Below are 23,331 nucleotides of genomic sequence, written 5' to 3' on the forward strand. Positions count from 1 at the left end.
TAACCCCAATTTCCAGCACATCTAAACCCTAGGAGGAGAAGAAAGAAAAAGAGAGAAAGGAAGAAAAAGCTTGGTTTTGGTGATTCAAGTAAGGAACGGTAAGAATTCTTGTTTTTGGCTTGAGTAGTCTTTGGAAATGAGTTAGTGACTTAGAGAAATGTCTTGTGGCAGCAAAGATTGGCTTGATTGGAGAAAAATTGGTAACATGTAAGCCAATAAACCCATGGGTACATGAATGACTCAAAGTGGAAAAGGAAAACGGTAAGCTTAACATTATGTTTTAAAGCCTACGGTTAGTTGAATATTGTAAGGAATTACGGTTATTGAAAGGATCTATTTGCCTAAGCTAGTTGAAAATTATTAAGATTGTATGGCATGTTGTTTGAAAGAAATGAATAAGGAATATTGTGGATGGAGGATTGAGAAACAAAGTATTGAAAGTTAGATAGATAACGATGCATGTAAACTAGGAAATAATCGAGTGAAAGTGAGAATGATTGTTGCTACCATATATGTGGATTATGTACGAAAATATAAGATGGATTTGGGCAGAAATTATTTAGAAAGGTTGAAGTAGGCACGTGACATCATAAATAAGTTGCCGGTGATATAATCTAAGGAATTAAGTAAGCAATGGATATAAGTAATTTTAGTAAAAATGTATTAAGATGTGAGTTAATTGAAGATGGTTTCATGATATGATGAAAAATATAAATTTGAGTAAGGATTAATTGATTGAAGTGCTGCCCGTATATGTATGTAATTAAATATATTGAGTTCGTATTATTGCTAAGAAGTGCAAAGATAAGGTTAGAGTATTGTGGTGGTGTGTTAGAGTAAATAACGAGCGACCGGCCAGTGAAAATAGTTAAAGACACCTCTGAACAAATAACGACTTAATATCTCATTGTTGCTAGGTGAGTGAACTTGCATTAAAATGTTTTGGAATAAATGATTATATGCTTGATTGAGCCATTTGAAATATTTTAGTGGTTTTTCTTTAAAAATTGCATGGGAACAAGCCCTTAATGAAATGTTTTGATATTATGAGATGTGAACATGCTAAATACATTATGTTGATGTGTATATTATACATTAAATGATACTTTTGCATGATAATTATGACCCAGCCATGTGCGGTGTAAGAGTGCACATGAGCTATGCTGACTTAGCCATGTGTGAAGGAGTACACATGAGCTGATGATGACCCAGTTATGTGCGAGTAGGGAGTGCACATGAGCTGATGATGACCTAGCCATGTGTGGAGGAGTACACATGAGCTGATGATGACCTAGCTATGTACGAGTAAAGAGTGCACATGAGCTGATGATGACCCAGCCATGTGTGGAGGAGTACACATAAGCTGATGATGACCCAACTATGTGTGAGTAGGGAGTGCATATGAGCTGATGATGACCCAGCTATATGCAGTGTGGGAGTGCACATAAGCTAAGACAGAGTTGGGGTGAGGCCGGAGATCGTATGTATGTTTATATATGTTATATATATATAGAGGTTTTGGAAATTATATTGTGGTTGCATCGATTTTTGAATGTTAAAACTTGAGAAATGGTTTTCACTTGATTTTCACTGCAGCAAAAACGGATTTTCGTTGTGACAAGAAATTGAGCTAAATTGCATTGTTTTCAACATAAGTGCATCATGTTTTTTTTTAAAAACTTCCTGTATTGATGCTTGTTCCCTTCCTATATTCACTCATTGAGTTTGTACTCACGTTTTTAAAATTCATGTTTTAGGTTTCCTGAGTTAAAGGTGGTTGGATCCTAGGACGAGGTGCTCTTCCCTATACATTGCTCGGTAGGTTTAACGTGACACTAAGTGTTATCAATCGTGCTCAGAGTCACTCCACTGACGGTCAAGCTCTAATTATGTGTATATGAATATTTAATGTGAAACATTAAGAATCATTTGTTAATCTATTTATGAATATATTGGTGGATGATGCCATTATAAATGCATGATTGGGTTTTATGAATCGTTTTCAAAGAAATAGTATTTGAACATTTCGAGCTTTGGATTCTAAAGGAATAGGGATTAATGTATAAGATCAATTAAATAAGCTTGCTTGGGCTTAGTGGGCTAAGCCCATTGGGCCCTTGCACCGGTCATGGCTCGAAAATTGTGTTGTGACAATTTCCCATTACTTGCCTTAAATGATTTTATAATCTTATAATTGATTTTAAGTTGAATTTGTTTTTCTTTTTTCATTAAAATAGATTATAATTGGATGTTTGCCTCAAGAAACATGAAGCGAAAGCCATCTACTGATAAGAAAAGTCCATTTATAGTCACTCATGCTTTCGAAAGCCTTGTTACTCACTTTTACTAGTTTTATAACTTTATAAATGATTTTAAAATGATTTTTTCATGTTAGGTTAAAACATATCATAATTTTATGTTTACACCGAGAAACATGAAGCAGAAGCCATCCATTGACAATGAAAGTCCATTTATAGTTACTCATGCCTTTGAAAGCCTTGTCACTCGCTTTAATTGGTTTTATAATCTTATAAATGATTTTCAGTTGAATTTTATTTCATTTTTAGTTAAAACATATCATAATTGGATGTTTGCCTCGAAAAACATGAAGGGAAAGCCATCCATTGACAAGAAAAGTCCATTTATAGTCACTCATGCCTTCAAAAGCCTTATTACTCACTTTAAGTAGTTTTCTAAATTTATAAATGATTCCAAATTGAATTTTTGTTTATTTTAGGTTGAAACAGATCATAATTTGATGTTTGCATCGAGAAACATGAAGTGAAACCCATCCATTGAAAAGAAAAGTCCATTTATAGTCATTTATGCCTTCAAAAGCCTTTGTGCTCTCTTTAAGTGGTTTTATAATCCTATGAATGATTTTAAGTTGAAGTTTTTTTCATTTTTGGTTAAAATAGATCACAGGTTTATGTTTGCCTCAAGAAACATGAAGCAGAAGCTATCCATTGAGAAGAAAAGTCCATTTATAGTCCCTCGTGCATTCGAAAGGGTAGTTACTCGCTTTAAATGGTTTTATAATCTTATAAATGATTTTAAGTTGAATTTCTTTTCATTTTTTATTAAAACTGATCATAATTGGATGTTTGCCTTGGTAAAAAGTGAAGCGAAAGTAATCCATTGACAAGAAAAGTCTATTTATAGCCACTCATACCTTCGACATCCTTGTTGCTCACTTTTAGTGGTTTTATAACTTTATGAATGATTTTAAACTGATTTCTTTTTATTTTAGGCTAAAACATATCATAATATGATGTTTGCATCGAGAAACGTAAAGCAAAAGCCATCCATTGACAAGAAAAGTCCATTTACAGTCGCTCTTGCCTTTAATAGCCTTGTTACTTGCTTTTAGTGGTTTGATAACTTTATAAATGATTTTAAACTGATAGTTTTTTCATTTTAGGTTAAAACAGATTATAATTTGATGTTTGCATCGAGAAACATGAAGCAAAAGCCATCCATTGACAAGGAAAGCCCATTTATAGGCACTTATGCCTTCGAAAGCTTTGATCCTCGCTTGAAATGGTTTTATACTCTTATAAATGAGTTCAAGTTGAATTTTGTTTCATTCTTCGTTAAAACAAATCATAATCGGATGTTTGTCTCAAAAAACATGAAGCGAAAGCCATCCATAAACAAGAAAAGTCTATTTATAGTCACTCATACCTTCGAAAGCCTTGTTACTCATATTAAATGGTTTTATAATCATATAAATCATTTTAAGTTGAATTGTTTTTCATTTTTAGTTCAAACATATCACAATTGGACCTTTGCCTCGAGAAATAGGAATCGACAACCATCCATTGACAAGAAAAGTCCATTTATAGTCACTCATGCATTGAAAAGTCTAATTACTTGCTTTAAATTGTTTTATAATCTTAGAAATGATTTTAAGCTGAATTTTTTTCAAATTTTAGGTTAAAATTGCTTATAATGGGATGTTTGCCTCGATAAATGTGAAGCGAAAGTAATCCATTGACAAAAAAGTCCCTTTATAGTCACCCACGTCTTCAATAGCCTTGTTACTCACTTTAAATGGTTTTATAATCTTATAAATCGTTTTAAGTTGAATTGCTTTTCATTTTTGGTTAAAACATATCATAATTTGATGTTTGCCCTAAGAAACGTGAAGTGAAAGCCATCCATTGAGAAGAAAAGTCCATTTATAGTCACTCGTGTATTCGAAAGCTTAGTTACTCGCTTTAAATGGTTTTATAATCTTATAAATGATTTTAAGTTGAATTTTGTTCATTTTTGGTTAAAATTGATCATAATTGGATGTTTGCCTCGATAAACATGAAACAAAGTAATCCATTGAAAAGAAAAGTTCATTTATAGTCACACATGCCTTCAACAACCTTGTTACTTGCTTTTAGTGGTTTTATAACTTTATAAATGATTTTGAACTGATTTTTTTTTTATTTTAGGTTCAAACAGATCATAATTTGATGTTTGCATCGAGAAACGTGAAGCAAAAGCCATTCATTAATAAAAAAAGTCTATTTATAGTCATTCATACCTTCGAGAGTTTTGTTCCTTGCTGTAATTGGCTTTATAACCTTATAAATAATTTTAAATTGAATTTGTTTTCATTTTTCATTAAAACATATCGTAATTTGATGTTTGCATTGGGAAACGTGAAGTGAAAGCCATCCATTGACAAGGAAAGCTCATTTTTTATCACTCGTGCATTGAAAAGTCTAGTTACTCATTTTAAATAGTTTTATAATCTTATAAATGATTTTAAGTTGACTTTTTTTCTTTTTTGGTTAAAACTAATCATAATTGGATGTTGGCTTCTAGAAACATGTAGCGAAAGCCATCGATTGACAAGAAAAGACCATTTATAATCACTCGTGTATTCGAAAGCCTAGTTACTAGCTTTAAATGGTTTTATAATCTTATAAATGATTTTAAGTTGAATTTTGTTCATTTTTGGTTAAAACTGATCATAATTGGATGTTTGCCTCGATAAACATGAAACGAAGCAATCCATTGAAAAGAAAAGTCCATTTATAGTCATTCATGCCTTCGACAACCATGTTACTTGCTTTTAGTGGTTTTATAACTTTATAAATGATTTTAAGCTGATTTTTTTTATTTTAAGTTCAAATAGATCATAATTTGATGTTTGCATCGAGAAACATGAAGCAAAAGCTATCCATTGACAAGAAAAGTCTATTTATAGTCATTCATACCTTCGAGAGCTTTATTCCTTGCTGTAATTGGTTTTATAACCTTATAAATAATTTTAAATTGAATTTGTTTCCATTTTTCATTAAAACATATCGTAATTTGATGTTTGCATTGGGAAACGTGAAGTGAAAGCCATCCATTGACAAGAAAAGCCCATTTTTTATCACTAGTGCATTGAAAAGCCTAGTTACTCATTTTAAATGGTTTTATAATCTTATAAATGATTTTAAGTTGAATTTTTTCCTTTTTTGGTTAAAACTAATCATAATTGGATGTTGGCTTTTGGAAACATGCAGCGAAAGCCATCGATTGACAAGAAAAGACCATTTATAGTCACTAGTGTATTCGAAAGCCTAGGTACTCGTTTTAAATGGTTTTATAATCTTATAAATAATTTTAAGTTGAATTTTGTTCATTTTTGGTTAAAATTGATCATAATTGGATGTTTGCCTCAATAAACGTGAAACGAAGCAATCCATTGAAAAGAAAAATCCATTTATAGTCACTCATGCTTTCGACAACCGTGTTACTTGCTTTTAATGGTTTTATAACTTTATAAATGATTTTAAACTGATTTTTTTTTATTTTAGGTTCAAACAGATCATAATTTGATGTTTGCATCGAGAAACGTGAAGCAAAAGCTATCCATTGACAAGAAAAGTCTATTTATAGTCATTCATACCTTCGAGAGATTTATTCCTTGCTGTAATTGGTTTTATAACCTTATAAATAATTTTAAATTGAATTTGTTTTCATTTTTCATTAAAACATATCGTAATTTGATGTTTGCATTGGGAAACGTGAAGTGAAAGCCATCCATTGACAAGAAAAGCCCATTTTTTTATCACTCGTGCATTGAAAAGCCTAGTTACTCATTTTAAATGGTTTTATAATCTTATAAATAATTTTAAGTTGAATTTTTTTCTTTTTTGGTTAAAACTAATCATAATTGGATGTTGGCTTCTGGAAACATGTAGCGAAAGCCATCGATTAACAAGAAATGACCATTTATAGTCACTCATGCTTTTGAAAGCCTTATTACTCGCTTTAAGTGGTTTTATAATCTTATAAATGATTTTAAGTTAATTTTTTTTTCATTTTAAGTTAAAACAGATCATAATTTAATATTTACATTGAGAAATCTGAAGCGGAAGCCATGCATTGACAAGAAAGGTCCATTTATAGTCACTCATACTTTGAGAGCCTTGTTAATCGCTTTAAATGGTTTTATAACTTTATAAATAATTTTGAATCGAATTTGTTTTCATTTTTTGTTCAAGCATATCATAATTTGATGTTTGCATTGCGAAACATGAAGCGAAAGCTATCCATTGACAAAACAAATCTATTTATAGTCACTCGTGCATTCAAAAGCCTAATTACTCGCTTTAAATGGTTTTATAATCTTATAAATGATTTTAAGTTGAATTTGGTTTTCATTTTGATTACAACGGATCATAATTTGATGTTTGCCTCATGAATCATGTAGCAAAAGCCATCCATTGACAAAAAAAAGTCCATTTACAATCACTCATGCCTTTGAAAGCCTTCTTACTAGCCTTAAGTGGTTTTATAAATTTATAAATAGTTTTAAATTAAAATTTTTTTCATTGTAGGTTGAAACAGATCATAATTTGATGTTTGTACTGTGAAACATGAAGTGAAACCCATCCATTGATAAGAAAAGTCCATTTATAGTCACTCATACTTTCGAAAGCCTTGTTACTCGCTTTACGTTGTTTTATAATCATATAAATGATTTTAAGCTATTTTTTTTTCATTTTAGGTTAAAACAAATCATAATTTGATGTTTGCATTGGGAAACATGAAGTGAAAGTCATCCATTGACAAGACAAATACACTTATAGTCACTCATACCTTCGAGAGCCTTGTTATTTGCTTTAAGTGGTTTTATAACTTTATAAATAATTTTAAATTGAATATGTGTTCATTTTTTGTTCAAAGATATCATAATTTGATGTTTGCATTGGGAACATGAAGTGAAAGCCATCCATTTACAAGAAAAGTCCATTTATAGTCACTTGTGCCTTTAAAAGACTAGTTACTCACTTTAAATGTTTTTTTAATCTTGTAAATCATTTTAAGTTGAGTTTTTTTGCATTTTCTTATAACAGATAATAATTGGATGACTGCCTCATGAAATATGAAGCGAAAGCCATTCATTACAAGAAAAAGTCTATTTATTGTCACTCATGCCTGTCAAAGCCTAATTACTCGTTTTAAATGGTTTTATAATCTCATAATTGACTTAAAGTTGAATTATTTTTCCCTTTTGGTTAAGACAAATCATAATAGGATTTTTGCCTTTGGAAACATGAAGGAAAAGCCATCCATTGACAAGAAAAGTCCATTTATAGTCACTCATGCCTTTGAAATCGTTAAGTGGTAAGTCTTCATCGTCTTTAGCCACACTTCAAAGTTGTTATTTGCCAGCATTATTAGAGATGAAATCTCTTGGGGTCTAGTTGAGAAATGGTGAGGATGGATCCTTATTGGCAAGCTTCATTGTGCGACCTTCGTTACTTAATCAGATCAAAGACATTCAGAAGTCTAATGACGAGTTAAGAAAAGAAATTCAAAAACTGACCGATGAGGGAGTTAGTGAGTTTAGATTCGGAGAGGATAACGTTTTAATGTTTAGAGATCGAGTTTGAGTTCTTGAGGGAAACTAGTTGAGACAGGCGATCATGGAAGAAGCCCATTCATCTACCTATGCATTACATCCCGGAAGCACCAAGATGTATAGGACTATCAGGGAGAATTATTGGTGGTCGGGTATGAAATGAGACGTAGCAGAATTCGTAGCAAAGTGTCTCGTATGTCAGCAAGTTAATTCCAAGCATCAGAGGCCAACAGGTACACTTCAATCTTTACCTATTCCTGAGTGGAAATGGGAGCATGTAACTATGGATTTTGTTTTGGGACTGCCGTGGACACAGAGGGGAAAGGATGCGATTTAGGTGATCGTAGATCGGTTGACTAAGTCCGCTCACTTTTTAGTAGTCCATAGTACATACTCTATTGAGAAGCTAGCTCAGCTCTATATAGATGAGATTGTGAGGATACATGGAGTTCCCGTTTCTATAGTGTCAGATCGAGATCCTTGATTCACTTCTCGATTCTGGTCAAAATTTCAAGAAGCTCTCGAAACCAAATTGAAATTTAGCACTGCTTTTCACCCACAGACGGATGGTCAGTCAGAGAGGACTATCCAGACTATGGAGAATATGTTAAGGGCTTGTGTCATGGATTTTCTTGGGAGTTGGGATAGACACTTGCCATTAGTGGAATTTGCTTACAACAACAGCTTTCAGTCTATCATTGGTATGGCATCGTACGAAGCTTTATATGGAAGGAAATGTCGTACTCCACTTGGTTGGGATGAAGTGGGTGAAAGAAAGTTAGTTAGTGTGGAATTGATTGATCTAACTAATGACAAGATCAAGGTTATACGAGAGAGGCTAAAGGTAGCCCAAGATAGGCAGAAGAGCTATGCAGATAAACGGAGAAAAGATTTGGAGTTTGAGATCGATGATAGAGTTTTTCTTAAGGTTTCTTCGTGAAAAGGTGTGATTTGATTTACAAAGCGGGGAAAACTTAACCCGAGGTTTATTGGACCATTCTGAATCATTGAGAGAATCGGACCAGTGGCTTATCGGTTAGAACTACCTTTGGAGTTAGATCGGATCCACAATGTTTTCCATGTCTCCATGCTTAAGAAATATGTACCAGATCCCTCTCACATCCTCGAAGCACCTCCGATGGAGTTGCATGACGATTTGAAGTTCGAGGTGCAACCTGTGAGTATCTTGGATCGAAAGGATCGAGTATTAAGGAACAAGAGTATTTCAATGGTCAAAGTGTTGTGGAAAAGTGCTCGAATAGAGGAAATGACATGGGAAGTATAGCATCAGATGAGGAACCAATGCCCGTATCTATTTGTCGAATCTGGCAAGTGAAATTTTGAGGTCAAAATTTTATTTTTAGGGGGGTAGAATTGTAAAACCCGACCCTATAAACACATGTCATCACATACATGCACTAAGTAGCATGTTATTACGCTAGGAAAGTCCTAAGAATAGACAAAACTCGATATTGTACCTAACGGTACACTTGAGTTGATTTAACCTCGAGCTAGTCCAAATAGGAATCGTAGGATGAAATTTAATATTTTATAGTCTAGGAATGACTAAAAATGATTGTTTGGAGTTCAAGGGTTCATTTGGAGAAAAATTAAAAATTTTGATGTTTAGGGGCAAAATCGTCATTTTGCCACCTAAGATAATAATTTGATCATGGAGTGAAATTTTTGACCAAGATTAACTATTTGGAGTATAATTTAATGATAGGAAGTGAAAAAGTTTAATTCTAGTGATTTTTGGAGTGTAGGGGCAAAATCGTAATTTTGCCACCCACGGACAAAATTTGAGATTTTGAGAGAATTTAGATCAAATTTGATAAATTGGAGAACGGTATGAGTATAAGGGATGAAAAATATGTCTATGGACAATTTTTCAGTTTTTGGGGTAAAAATGTAATTTTTCACTTTTACGGAGGCAAAAGTGTAAATTTCAAAAATTACTCTACCAAGACTTTGGATAAGTCTGAGAATTTTATCTAAGCTATGGATATGTGGGACAAGTGTATGGTGAAAATTTGGAAACAAATGGATGAAATTTTAAAAACGGGGCTAATGGGAAAGTGACAAATGGCACTTTTTAATGATTTAATATTATTTTAATGAAAAGTCAGCCTAATGGGAAAGTGACAAATGGCACTTTTTAATGATTTAATATTATTTTAATGAAAATTCAGACCATTTAAACCCCATATTAAGTGATGGCCGGCCATAAGGAGAGAACAAGAGAGAAAATAGAGAGGAAAGGAAGAAAAGAGAAAAACCAAAGAAAAGTAGAAAATTCAAAGGGGAAATCACGTTTTTCAACCGTTTACGTGTCTAACGGTAAGATTTTTCGATTTTAGATTGATTTTTACCTTTCCTATGCCTTTATTTCTATTAAGCATGCTTGAGGAGAGATATCAAAAAGTGAAACCAAGGGCTGGCCGAAATTCTAGGGGAGAGATTATGGAATTTTTAGGTTTTGATTTTTAGTTAAATTGGTAGTTTTAGTTAGTTAAATGTGTATAGAAATTAAATTGGGTAAGAAAGCATGAAATTTTCACAATGCCCACCCTTGGCTGAATATGCATTGATGTACAATGATGATGAACTGATTTTTATTCTAAGAGAAATGAAGAGAAAATGATGAAAAATGGTTAAATGTGATAGAAAAACAAAGTGGAAAATTAACCGAGTAAATGTCTCATTTTTGACCGAATTTTCCAAGGAGGAAAGTGAGCTGATTTTGGTGATTTTAGAAGGTTATTGGCTGATATTTAATGGTTAGAAATGTTGTGGAGAAAATGGGACAATTTAGAGCTAAAATGGAGCGTGTTAGCAATTTAACGGGTAAAGTGTCAAAAATAGGTTAATACCGCGTTTAAGCCGTTTTAGGCTATTGCATTTCATACCATGCATTAGTATAGGATTTAAGTCAATTATATAGAGATTTAACATCAATGTGGTGAATTGGGTAAATTTTGTAATGTGTTGGAGGAGAGCCTTCCGGTAAAGGCAAGGAAGTCGTACCCGACGAACAGTGATCGGGGCACCTAAAAATCATTTAGTTTGTACAAACGGTGAGTAAACCTATTATTATTGTAAATTATCTAGAGTTTATTTTTAAATGCTCTTTATGTATTTTATGAAATGAAAACGAGATTCAAACGGGATTTTTGATGTTTTAGAAATAAATGTGACAAATAAAAATATATTGTGTTGATTATGAAATTGAGTAATTGGAGGCTGCCAATTATTTTGAAATATATATTTTCCTATGAATGGCTTATGAAATATGAGTATATGTGGCTATATTTGATAAATTGCAATGGGAATTTATGTAAGCTGTTTTTACTATGCAGGCTGGGAAAATAAATAAAAGTCACGTTATATTGTCGAAATTTTATTAAAATTGGTGGGTTTAGTCACTACAGTGACGGGTTTCCGTGGACTACTTATTAGAGGGGCACGGTAAACCCGGTTACATAATTACTCCGGTTGTAAAGGCAAGGAGGGTAACTCCCGGGGTAGTATTAGAGCTCACTTCACGTCGAACCCCCACATGAATGTGTAACTCGGCCAACGCCAAGGAACGACTTGTTTTAAAAATAAAAATGTGTTTCATATGTAAATATCATAACTACCTTGGCGGACTCAGTTAGATGCCTCGGCCAAGGTATCCCCGAGGATTAGTTTTGGCTTGAGCCTTGTTTTAATAAAAGTCATAAGCCTTAACAACTATTTTGGTAAATTACAAATATTTTATGGTTTAAGGAATAAATTGAAAACCGTATGAAATGGTTTGTAATTTGTTGTTTAAACTTGTCTCTATGTTACTCACCTTTAGATATTTATGATAATGTCTGTTTACTCATTGGGATTGCAAAATCTCACCCACCTCCTTTCCAAATATTTCAAGCCTATGGTAGCTTGTAGATACCCGATTTTGTCGAGGATTCCAGTTGACCCCTCTATCTCACAGACAATAGGTTACTATCACCAACACTTGGTGTTTTTAGGGGCCACTTGTCAATGTAATTATTATTGTACATTATAATTTTGTAAATTATTGTATGTATGAATTTATTTTGCTTTTAAGTTATAAAAGATTACTTACACGTGTTTCTATAAATATTGTTTTATATAAAAATGCTATATTTTTGTCTTTGATTTACTTGAGCCGAAAACGATTGAAAATTGTTTAAAACTGATATGTAAGCCTTGCGGGGTTTCGATTGGTATTTCGGGTAATGAGTATCAATTGGGACATCGCGGCGATTGTCATAGGCCAGAGGGAGGTTCCGGGTCGTGACATACTCGCTTTAAGTGGTTTTATAAATTTGTAAATGATTTTAAATTGAATTCTCTTTCTTTTTTTGTTAAAATAGGTCATAATTTGATGTTTGCATTAGGAAACATAAAGCGAAAGCCATCCATTGACAAGAAAAGTCTATTTATAGTTACTCATGCCTACGAAAGCCTTGTTACTCGCTTTAAGTGATTTTATAATCTCATAAATTATTTTAAATTGAATTTTTTTTATATTTGGCTAAAACAGATCATAATTGATGTTTGCATTAGGAAACATGAAGAAAATGCCATCCATTGACAAGAAAAGTCCATTTATAGTCACTCATACCTTCAAAAGCCTTGTTACTTGCTTTAAGTAGTTTTATAAATTTAAAAATAATTTTAAATTGAATATATTTGTCTTTTTTTGTTAAAACAGATCACTATTTGATGTTTACATTGGGAAATATGAAGTGAAAGCCATCTATTGACAAGAAAAGTCTATTTATAGTCACTCATGCCTTCGAAAGTCCAATTATTCGCTTTAGATGGTTTTATAATCTTATAAATGATTTTAAGTTGAATTTTTTTTCATTTTTGGTTGAAACATATCATAATTGGATGTTTGCATCTAGAAACGTGAAGCGAAAGCCATTCCTTGGCAAGAAAAGTCTATTTATAGGCACTCGTGCCTTTGAAACCCTAGTTACTTGCTTTAAATGGTTTTTTAATCTGATAAACGATTTTATGTTGAATTTGTTTTTCATTTTTTAGTTAAAACATATAATAATTGGATGTTTGCCTCATGAAACATAAAGCAAAAAGCCATCTATTGACAAGAAAACTCTATTTATAGTCACTCATGCCTTCGAAAGCCTAATTACTCTCTTTAAATGGTTTTATAATCTTGTAAATGATTTTAAATTGAATATGTTTTTCATTTTTTGTTAAAATAGATCATAATTGCATGTTTGCCTCAAGAAACAAGAAGTGAAAGCCATCCATTGACAAGAAAAGTCCACTTATAGTCATTTATCCCTTTTAAAGCCTAAGTACTCACTTTAATTGATTGTATAATCATATAAATAATTTTAAGTTAATTTTTTTTATTTTGTGTTAAAACAAATCATAATTGGATGTTTTTCCTTGAGAAACATGAACTAAAAGCCAACCATTAAAAAGAAAATTTAATTTATAGTCACTCATGCCCTCCAAAATCTTGTTACTTGCTTTAAGTGGTTTTATAACTTTATAAATGATTTTAAATTGATTTTTTTTCATTTTTTGTTAAAACATATATAGTTTGGTATTTGGGATACATGAAGCGAAAGCCATCCATTGACAAGAAAAGTATATTTATAGTCACTAATGCTTTTGAAAGCCTAGTTACTCTCTTTAAATGGTTTTACTATCTTACTAATGATTTTAAGTTTATTTTTTTTTCATTTTTGGTTAAAACATATCATAATTGAGTGTTTGCCTTAGAAAACGTGAAGCAAAATCCATCCATTGACAAGAAAAGTTCATTTATAGTCACTCATGCCTTCGCAGGACTTGTTACTCGCTTTAAGTGCTTTTATGGCTTTATAAATGATTTTAAATTGAATTTTTTTCATTTTTCATTAAAAACAAATCATAGTTTGATGTTTGCATTAGGAAACGTAAAGCGAAAACCAGGTTACTCACTTTAAATGGTTTTATAAACTCATAAATGATTTTAAGTTGAATTGATTTTCATTTTGGTGAAAACAGATCATAATTTGATGTTTGGCTCGAGAAATGTAAAGCCTGACCTTATAAAATACTTGTCATGACATACATGTGATGATAGCATGATTGCATGGTAAGAGAGTCCCGAAAAATTTACAAAAGTAGGTATTGTACCTAGAGGTACAACAAAGTTGATTTAAGCCTCGAACTAGATCAAATAGGAATTTTAAGGTGAAATTAAGAGCTTCACAGTCCATGCATGACTCAAAATGGTAATTCAGAGTTTGAGAATCAATTTGGAGTCAAACCAAAATTTTCACTATCTAGGGGCAAAATGGTCATTTGCCACCTAGGGACAAAATGAAAATTTTTAGAAAAGATTTTTTTCCCCCATTTGACTTATTGGAGTATGATTTGAGGTTGAGAAGTGAAAAAAAATTGTGATCCCGGTATTTTTAGAGCATAAGGGTAAAATGGTAATTTTACCATTCCAGGGGCAAAATTGTAATTTTACACACTCGACACTTGTTCAGCACATGGATTTTACCCAATTTTATCATGGATAACTGAAGGGATTTATATGGTGGAGAAAGAAAGCTTAATAGTTAAGAAATAAAAATGAGCCAATGAAATGGTGACACATGGTATGTTAATATCCATTTATTTTTTTTAGCTTTAAAACCAGCAAAAATCAGCCTATTTTCTTCATTATGGCCTGCCAAAGCATGAAGTGAAGAAGAACAAAGAAAGAAGAAAACCTAGGTGGGAAAATTGAAAAAAAAAAAGTGTGGGATTTCAAGGGATTAAGCTAATAAAGGTAAAAATTTTTTATTTTGACTTGTGATTTACACTACCCATGCTTTCTTTTTCATTTTCCATGGTTAGATTTCATGTTTTCATAGTGAATTCATGGCTGGTTGGAATGGGTATGGAGAGAGAATGAAGTTGGATTGATTTGATTCTAAGTTATGTTAGTGTGTTTAGTTAGTTTATCATGTCTAGAAACAAATCAACAAGAAAAATACATTTTTCTCCCATTACCCATCATTGGCCAAATTTTCTAGGGAGGATATTGAGGCTGAAATTGATGATATTTCATGATATTTTGGTGGTATTTAATGATTGGTGAGGCTAGAAATTTAATGGGAAATTTTGGCATGAAAATCTAAATTTTTACCTAATGTATAAACATGTGCAATTTGTGGTTCGGACTGATAAATTGAATCATATTCATAGTCATTGAGGTATTTTAAGTATAACTGGAGTGTAGAAAGTGAAAGAAATCGATTTGGAGTTAAATTGGAGGTTTTAGCCAATTACACCGAGAATAATGCGAATTAGGTCGAATACCGTATTTAAATGGCTATTCGGACATTTTTGCATTCCATATCATGCATTAGTAATCTAAATTAGTTTAAATTTGATTTAGTACCAATGTAGTAAGTTTCTCGATTTTGTACTATGTCTAGGTGGTGAATCCTCCGATAAAGGCAAGGAAATTGTACTCGAAGATCGATAGTCAGAGTACTCTAGAAATTCGAATCCCGAAATAGTGAGTAACCTTACTATCATTTTAATTATCTCAAGTATGTTTTTAATCAGTTTTGGTGAAAATTTATGAAAATGAGTTTAAATGGTAAATTTTTGTGTTTTACAAACAGAATGTGTTTACATGAAAAGATTTTATAAATTGTCTTGCAATTGAATAACGATTTTAAAAATAGAGTAATTGGAGACCACGGGTATGTTGTAAATTTATGATTGGAAATTGATGGCTTATGTTATATTGTTATTGTGTTGGCATGACTGGCTGGGCTGTGTTTTATGAATTGTATGAATTGTTTTATTTTACTCTTGCAGGTTGGGTAGTAAAATATTAGCCTTGTCATGCTATCAAAATTTTATTGTATGGTGGGTTTAGCTTGCTGCAGTAGGCGAATTCTGTGAACCAGCCTATTAGAGGGGCACAGAATCCGGATATATATATATGTACCTCGGTCGGAGAGGCGCATAGGGTATCTCTTGAGGTATGGATAGAGTTCACGTCACGCCGAACCACCTCGTGATGATGAACTCCGCTAACGCCAAGGAATGGCTGTGTTTTTCAAACTAAAAATATGTTTACGTGTATACGAACTTTTTAATAGCCTTGGCGGACTCGGTTAGATGCCTCGGCCAAGGTATCCCTGAGAATGATTTTGGTAGGAGCCAAGCTTTTAAGATACTCATAAGCCATGTTGATTATTTAAATGAAATGAATATTTATGTTATGAATTACATATTGAGATGAAATATTTTAATCATCTCCATTTACTCGACTTTAGATATTTTGAATGGTGTTTGTTTACTCACTGGGATTATAAAATCTCATCACTCTCCTTTCCACCCATTTCAGGTTCAAATTAGGCTATAGATAGCTGAGTTCATCGAGGACTACCCTTGGATTTGCATTCCTTCAAACTGTAGGTTCACAGTCCTCTTTACGTTTGATTATTCGAGGGCCCACTAGTCATTGTAAATTTAATTAAATACTCTGGTTTACTGTATTACAGTATGTATGAATTTACTTTGCTTTTACGCTACAAAAATTTTCTACATATAACTCTGAAAATATTGTTTAATAAGAAAATAGAATATTTTACTTAATATTTATTTTATTTTTTTATTATGTCCAAATAATCAGAATTTCGTTTTAAACGAATGTTTTAGACATCTAAATTTATTTTTGATTTTGAAATATATGTTTTACACTTATTTACTACATTATTGGCTGGTTTCGAAATTTTTAGAAAAATGACCAAAATACCCTTGTGAGATGAAAATTAATATTTTATTTGTTATAAGTTGGAAACAGCTTAAAATCTTTTAAAACATGATATTTGACAATGGTTGCTCACAAGGGAAATAAGCAACTAATATTAAAGCCTTGCGGAGTTTCGAGTTGACATTCCGGGTAATGAGTGTCTACCGCGACAGTTGTCACGGGCTCGAGGGGAGTACCGGGTCGTGACAAAAAATGTGCAGCGAAAGTCATCCATTGACAAGAAAAGTCCATTTATGATCACCCATGCCTTTTAAAGCCTTGTTACTCATTTTATGAGGTTTTATAGCTTTATATATGTTTTTGAATTGAATTTTTTTTCATTTTTCGTTATAAACATATCATAATTTGATGTTTGCATTGGGAAACGTGAAACGAAAGCCATCAATTGACAAGAATAGTCCATTTATAGTCACTCATACCTTCAAAAGACTAGTTACTTACTTTAAATGGTTTCATATTCCTATAAAGGATTTTACGTTGAATTCTTTTTCATTTTTGGTTAAAATAGAACATAATTGGATGTTGGCATCAGGAAACGTGAAGTGAAAGCCATCTATTGATAAGAGAACTCCATTTTTAGTCATTCATGCCTTCGATAGCTTAGTTACTCGCTTGAAATGGTTTTATAATCTTATAAAGGATTTTAAGTTGAATTTTTTTCTCATTTTTTCGTAAAACAAATTAGAAATTGGACGTTTGCATTAGGAAACATGAAACGTAAGCCATCCAAATATAAGAAAAGTCCATTTATAGTCATTAATACCTTCAAAAGCCTTGTTACTCACTTTCAGTGGTTTTAGAAATTTAGAAATGATTTTAAATTGATTTTTTTTCATTTTAGGTTAAAATAGATCATAATTTGATGTTTTCATTTGGAAACGTGAAGCGAAAACCATTCATTGATAAAAAAAAAGTCCTTTTCTACTCATGCATGCCTTCGAAACCCTAGTTACTCTCTTAAAATGATTTCATAATCTCATAAATGATTTTAAATTGAATTTTTTTTCATTTTTTGTTAAAATCGATCATAATTGGATGTTTGCCTTAGGAAACGTGAAGTGTAAGACACCCATTGACAAGAAAAGTCCATTTATAGTTATTGATGCCTTCGAAAGCCTAGTTACACACCTTAAGTAGTTTTATAACTTTATAAATAATTTTAAATTTATTTTGTTTATTTTACATCAAAACAGATCACAATTTGATGTTTTCATTTGGAAAGGTGAAGCAAAAGCCATCCATTGATAAGAAAAGTCCATTTTTAGTCACTTATGCCTTCGATAGCCTAGTTACTCGCTTTAAATGGTTTTATAATCTTAGAAATGATTTTAGGTTGAATTTTTCTCATTTTTGCATAAAGCAAATAAGAAATTGGATGTTTGCATCGAGAAGCGTGAAACGTAAGCCATCTATTGATAAGAAAAGTCCATTTATAGTCACTAATATCTTCGAAAGCCTTGTTAGTCACTTTCAATTGTTTTATAAATTTAGAAATGATTTTAAATTTATTTTTTTCATTTTAGGTTAAAACATATCATAATTTGATCTTTGTATCAGAAAACGTGAAGTGAAAGCCATCCATTGACAAGAAAAGTCCATTTATAGTCACTCATGCCTTCGAAAGCCTAGTGTCATAGCCCAATTCCTGAGCCATGACAGACGCAAGGACCCAATGGGCTCAGCCCATTAAGCCCAAGCAAGCCTACTAAATTTATCTTATACATTAATCCCTATTCCTTTAGAATCCGAAATTCATAATGTTCAAATACCATTCCTTTGAAAACAATTCATAAAACCCAATCATGCATTCATAATGGTATCATCAACCATTATATTCATATATAGATTAACAAATGATTATTAGTATTTCACACCAAGTATTTATATAAACATGATTAAACCTTGACCGTCAGCGGAGTGACTCTGAGCATGGTTGCTAACATTTAGTGCCACATTAAACCTGCCGAGTAATGGATAGGGAGGAGCACCTCATCCTAGGATCCAATCACCTTTAACTCAGGAAACCTAAAACATGAATTTTAAAAACGTGAGTATAAACTCAGTGAGTGAACATAGGAAGGGAACAAGCAGCTTTAAGGAAGGTTTAGAAATCATGATGCACTTGTTTTGAAAACAATGCAATTTAATTTAATTTCTTTCTTAAACCCCTTGTTTCGAACATTGATTAGTAAACTCTTAGTGTTGCAAAGACCCATGCTCAATCGTGAAGATAAAGGAGTGAAAAAAAATTATATCAGAACCCAAGCAAGGTAGCAACGTGACAGCACGTTTCTCACTGCAATGACATCAATTTGAAAATACTTAGCAACTTTCAATGTTCAACATGCAAGATTCCACATACATTACAACCACGTACTTTATTCATAAACCTTCTATTACACATGTACATATATATATATAAACACGAATACCACCACCTCACTCAGCCAACGTGCACTCCCTACACCCACATCATAGTCGGCATGTGCACTGCCCACTCCGCACATGCACGATTGTAATTCTCACAACATTGTCATTAAACCGGCATGTGCACTGCCCACTCTGCACATTCACAGTCGTAATTGTCACAACATTGTCATTCAACCGGCATGTGCACTGCCCACTCCCCACATGCACGGTTGTAATAGTCACAACATTGTCATTCAACCGGCATGTGCACTGCCCACTCCACACATGCACAGTTACATCAATTACACAAAATTACTTAACAATACATATCATATATTACTATTGTTTTTATATATACATATCAGTATCATATAGAGGTACATAGATTCATCACAATCATGTTCCACATCACAAAAACATTTCACTAAAGGCTTGTTCCCATGCATTTTTATAGAAAAACAATTAAAATGTCTCAATCAACCACAGGTGCCTTACTCCAAAAACATTTTATGCAAGTTCACTCACCTGGCAACAACGAGATATTAAATCGCTATTTGTTCAGAGGTGTCTGTAACTATTTTCACTGGCCGATCGCTTGTTATTTACTCCGGCATGCCACCACAATACTCTAACCTTATCTCTACACTTCCTAGCAATAATACGAACTCAATATATTTAATTACATACGTATACGGGAAACACTTTAATCAATTAATCCTTACTCAAATTTATATTTTTCATTCTATCATGAAACCATCTTCAATTAACTCTTAATACATTTTTACTAAAATTACTTATATCCATTGCTTACGTAATTCCTTAGATTATATCACCGGTAACTTTTTTATGATGTCACGTGCCTACTTCAACCTTTCTAAATAATTTTCGCCCAAATCCATCTTATATTTCCACACATAATCCACATATATGGCAGCAACAATCATTCTCACTTTCACTCGATTATTTCTTAGTTTACATGCATTGTTATCTATCTAACTTTCAATACTTTGTTTCTCAATCCTTCATCCACAATATTCCTTTTTCATTTCTTTCAAACAACATGCCATACAATCTTAATAATTTTCAACTAGCTTAGGCAAATAGATCCTTTCAACAACCATAATTCCTCACAATATTCAACTAATCGTAGGCTTTAAAACATAGTGTTAAGCTTACCGTTTTCCTTTTCCACTTTGAGTCCTTCATGTACCCATGTGTTTATTGGCTTACATGTTATCAATTTTTCTCCAATCAAGCCAATCTTTGCTGCCACAAGACATTTCTCCAAGTCATTAACTCATTTTCAAAGACTACTCAAGCCAAAAACAAGAATTCTTACCGTTCCTTGCTTGAATCACCAAAACCAAGCTTTTTCTTCCTTTCTCTCTTTTTCTTTCTTCTCATCCTAGGGTTTAGATGTGCTGAAAATTGGAGTTAAAGCCTGTAAATTTAATGCTCAAGAAGTTTGGAGAAGAAAGGAAAAGAAAAAATGGAAAGGAAAGTGAAGAAAACTTGATTTCATGGTGGATAAAGAGAAAATGGCATGGAAGCTTCAAGAATGGCGTGGAGCATGGATGAAGAAGAAGAAAAATCAGGTGGGGGAAAAGATAAGATCGGTTTTGGCCTAAAAAAATTAGAGTCAAAGCTTCCATTTTAATTTAGTCATCCCAACACTCATTTAACTCAAATTTTCTTCTATTACCTTCTTCTACACATGTACAAACAAAGTATGAAGTTTGTACTCCAACGCGGTGTCCCCATAATATTTAAAATATTTATTTGCCCGCGTTATCTTTACTTAATAAAGACACGCGGCCCCATTAACGTCATTTTTCTCCAAAATTCTCTCATTCTTCTTCTCCCCCACCTAAATTGACCATATACTCCTTCTTCATGAAAAATTTTTGACATTGAATAAAATATTAATATTTTAATATTATTTTATTAATAAAATATTATTTTATTTCAAAAATTTTCTCTCGTCTCCTTTTGTCTCCTTGGTACCCAAAATACTTTATTATGCCTCAATTTACTTCCGAATCACTTTTTATCTCGTAAATTTTTTCTTGATAAAATATTATTATTTCTTCGCTTGCGAAATATTTTATCCCTACTGTTCCTTTCATCTTTCATCACTTTTAAACATTATAATTAACCTCAATTGACATCAATAAGCTTTATTAGTCACCACATCAAGTACAGGGTATTACATCTAGTTACTCGCTTTAGATGGTTTTATAATCCCATAATTGATTTTAAGTATTTTTTTTTAATTTTTGGTTAAAACAACTCATAATTTGATGTTTGTATTGGGAAACATGACACGAAAGACGTCCATTGAAAAGAAAAGTCCACTTATAGTCACTCATGCCTTTTAAAGCCTAAGTATTTACTTTAAATGATAGTATAATCTCATAAATGATTTTAAGTTGGGTTTGTTTTTCATTTTTCATTAAAACAGATCATAATTGAATGTTTGCCTTGGAAAACATGAACCAAAACCCATCCATTGAAAAGAAAAGTCAATTTATAGTCACTCAAGCCTTCGAAAGGCTTGTTACTTGATTTAAGTAGTTTTATAACTTTATAAATGATTTCAAATTAAATTTTTTTTCATTTTACATCAAAATTGATCATAATTTGATGTTTCCATTTCAAATCATGAAGCGAAAGCTATCTGTTGACAAGAAAAGTCCATTTATAGTCAATCATGCCTTAGATAGCATAGTTACTCGCTTGAAATAGTTTTATAATCTTATAAAGGATTTTAAGTTGAATTTTTTCTCATTTTTGCATAAAACAAATCATAATTGGATGTTTGTATCAAGAAACATGAAGCGAAACCCATCCATTGATAAGAAAAATCTATTTATAGTCATTGATACCTTTGAAAGCCTTATTACTCGCTTTAAGTGATTTTATAAATTTAGAAATGATTTTGAATTGAAGTGTTTTTCATTTTAGGTTAAAACAGATCATAATTTGATGTTTGCATATAGAAACATTAAGCGAAAGCCATCCATTCATAAGAAATGTCTATTTATAGTCACTTATACCTTCGAAAGCCTTGTTACTCGCTTTAAGAGGTTTTATAAATTTAGAAATGATTTTAAATTGATTTTTTTTCATTTTAGGTTAAAATATATCATAATTTGATTTTTGCATCGGGAGACATGAAGCGAAAGCTATCATTGAAAAGAAAAATGTCATGACCCGATTTCCAAGCCGTGATTGGCACATGGACTCAATGGACATAGTCCATTAAGCCCAAGCAAGCCTATTTATATTATCCTGCTCATTATTCCATCAAAGTTACTAAAGTAACATTTCATAATTTCGAACCAAAATAATGCTAACCATTTCCGACTCTTAGTGGCATACCAATCCAAATATACATACATTGTCTAAAATATGTCTTAACAATTTACATCAGGTTTGTCTATACATATAAAAAAGAAGACTCGATTTCTAGCGGAGAGACTCAGATGAATGTATAGCTACTGAATGCCGAGACACCTACCCAGGGTCGAATATACGAAGACACCTTGACCTAGTTGCCAGCTGCCTCTTGATCTGAAAACATGAAGTTGAAAACGATGAGTATAAACCTAGTAAGTGAACATATGAAGGGAACAACCAATATAATAAGGAAAAGTTTGAAATCATAATGCACTTATTTGAAAACGATGCACTTTAGCTTAAGTCCTTATTAAAACCCTCAATTGAACCCTTGGTTGATAAATCATGTGACGATAGAGAATTCATATCCAACATGAAATTGGAGAAGTGGAAAATATAGCAAAAACCAGCCAAATGATAAGCGGAACAGAAAGTTTCATTCTTGCTGCAGCGAGAAATAGAGCAACAAGAAAGACTTCCTTTCATCCCAAATAAACCATTTCACTGCAATGCAAATCAATTTGGATCACAGAAAAAATGTGAGACCTTGTCAAGCTCGATTAAAAGACAGTATTGTACCGAGTGGTACAACTAAGTTAAATCGAGCCTTGAACTAGTTCAAATAGAAATTCTAAGAGGAATTTGAAAATTCTAAAACCCACAGAATGGCTTAGAGTAGTGATTTGGAGTTCAAGGTCAAGTTTGGAGTCCATCAGGAAAATTGACCGATTAGGGACAAAACGGTCATTTTACCATTTGATGATAAAATGGAGATTTTTAGCCAAGATTTGATCACATTTGACCAAGAATAATTATATGAAATATAATTATGATTATTGGAGTA

General features: G+C 32.2%; 2 long non-coding RNA genes across 3 annotated transcripts; one reads left to right on the forward strand and one right to left on the reverse strand.

Moving 5' to 3' along the window:
* The first annotated feature begins 14,635 nt into the window (after positions 1-14,635).
* Positions 14,636-16,439, forward strand: LOC108663865. Of its 2 annotated transcripts, none has more exons than XR_001929969.1 (3): positions 14,636-14,672; positions 15,325-15,407; positions 16,251-16,439. It is a non-coding gene; the product is annotated as an uncharacterized LOC108663865 (long non-coding RNA). The 2 variants fall into 2 exon arrangements; XR_001929968.1 differs by lacking the exon at positions 16,251-16,439 and adding an exon at positions 15,716-15,756.
* A 2,011-nt stretch (positions 16,440-18,450) lies between these two features.
* LOC108663864 lies at positions 18,451-20,305 on the reverse strand. Its single transcript, XR_001929967.1, has 3 exons — positions 20,265-20,305; positions 19,614-19,737; positions 18,451-18,704 (listed from the first exon to the last, which is right to left on the reverse strand). It is a non-coding gene; the product is annotated as an uncharacterized LOC108663864 (long non-coding RNA).
* Positions 20,306-23,331: the final 3,026 nt, after the last annotated feature.

This window comes from Theobroma cacao, unplaced genomic scaffold, assembly GCF_000208745.1.
Source record: "Theobroma cacao cultivar B97-61/B2 unplaced genomic scaffold, Criollo_cocoa_genome_V2, whole genome shotgun sequence".
Classification (NCBI taxonomy): Eukaryota; Viridiplantae; Streptophyta; class Magnoliopsida; order Malvales; family Malvaceae; genus Theobroma; species Theobroma cacao.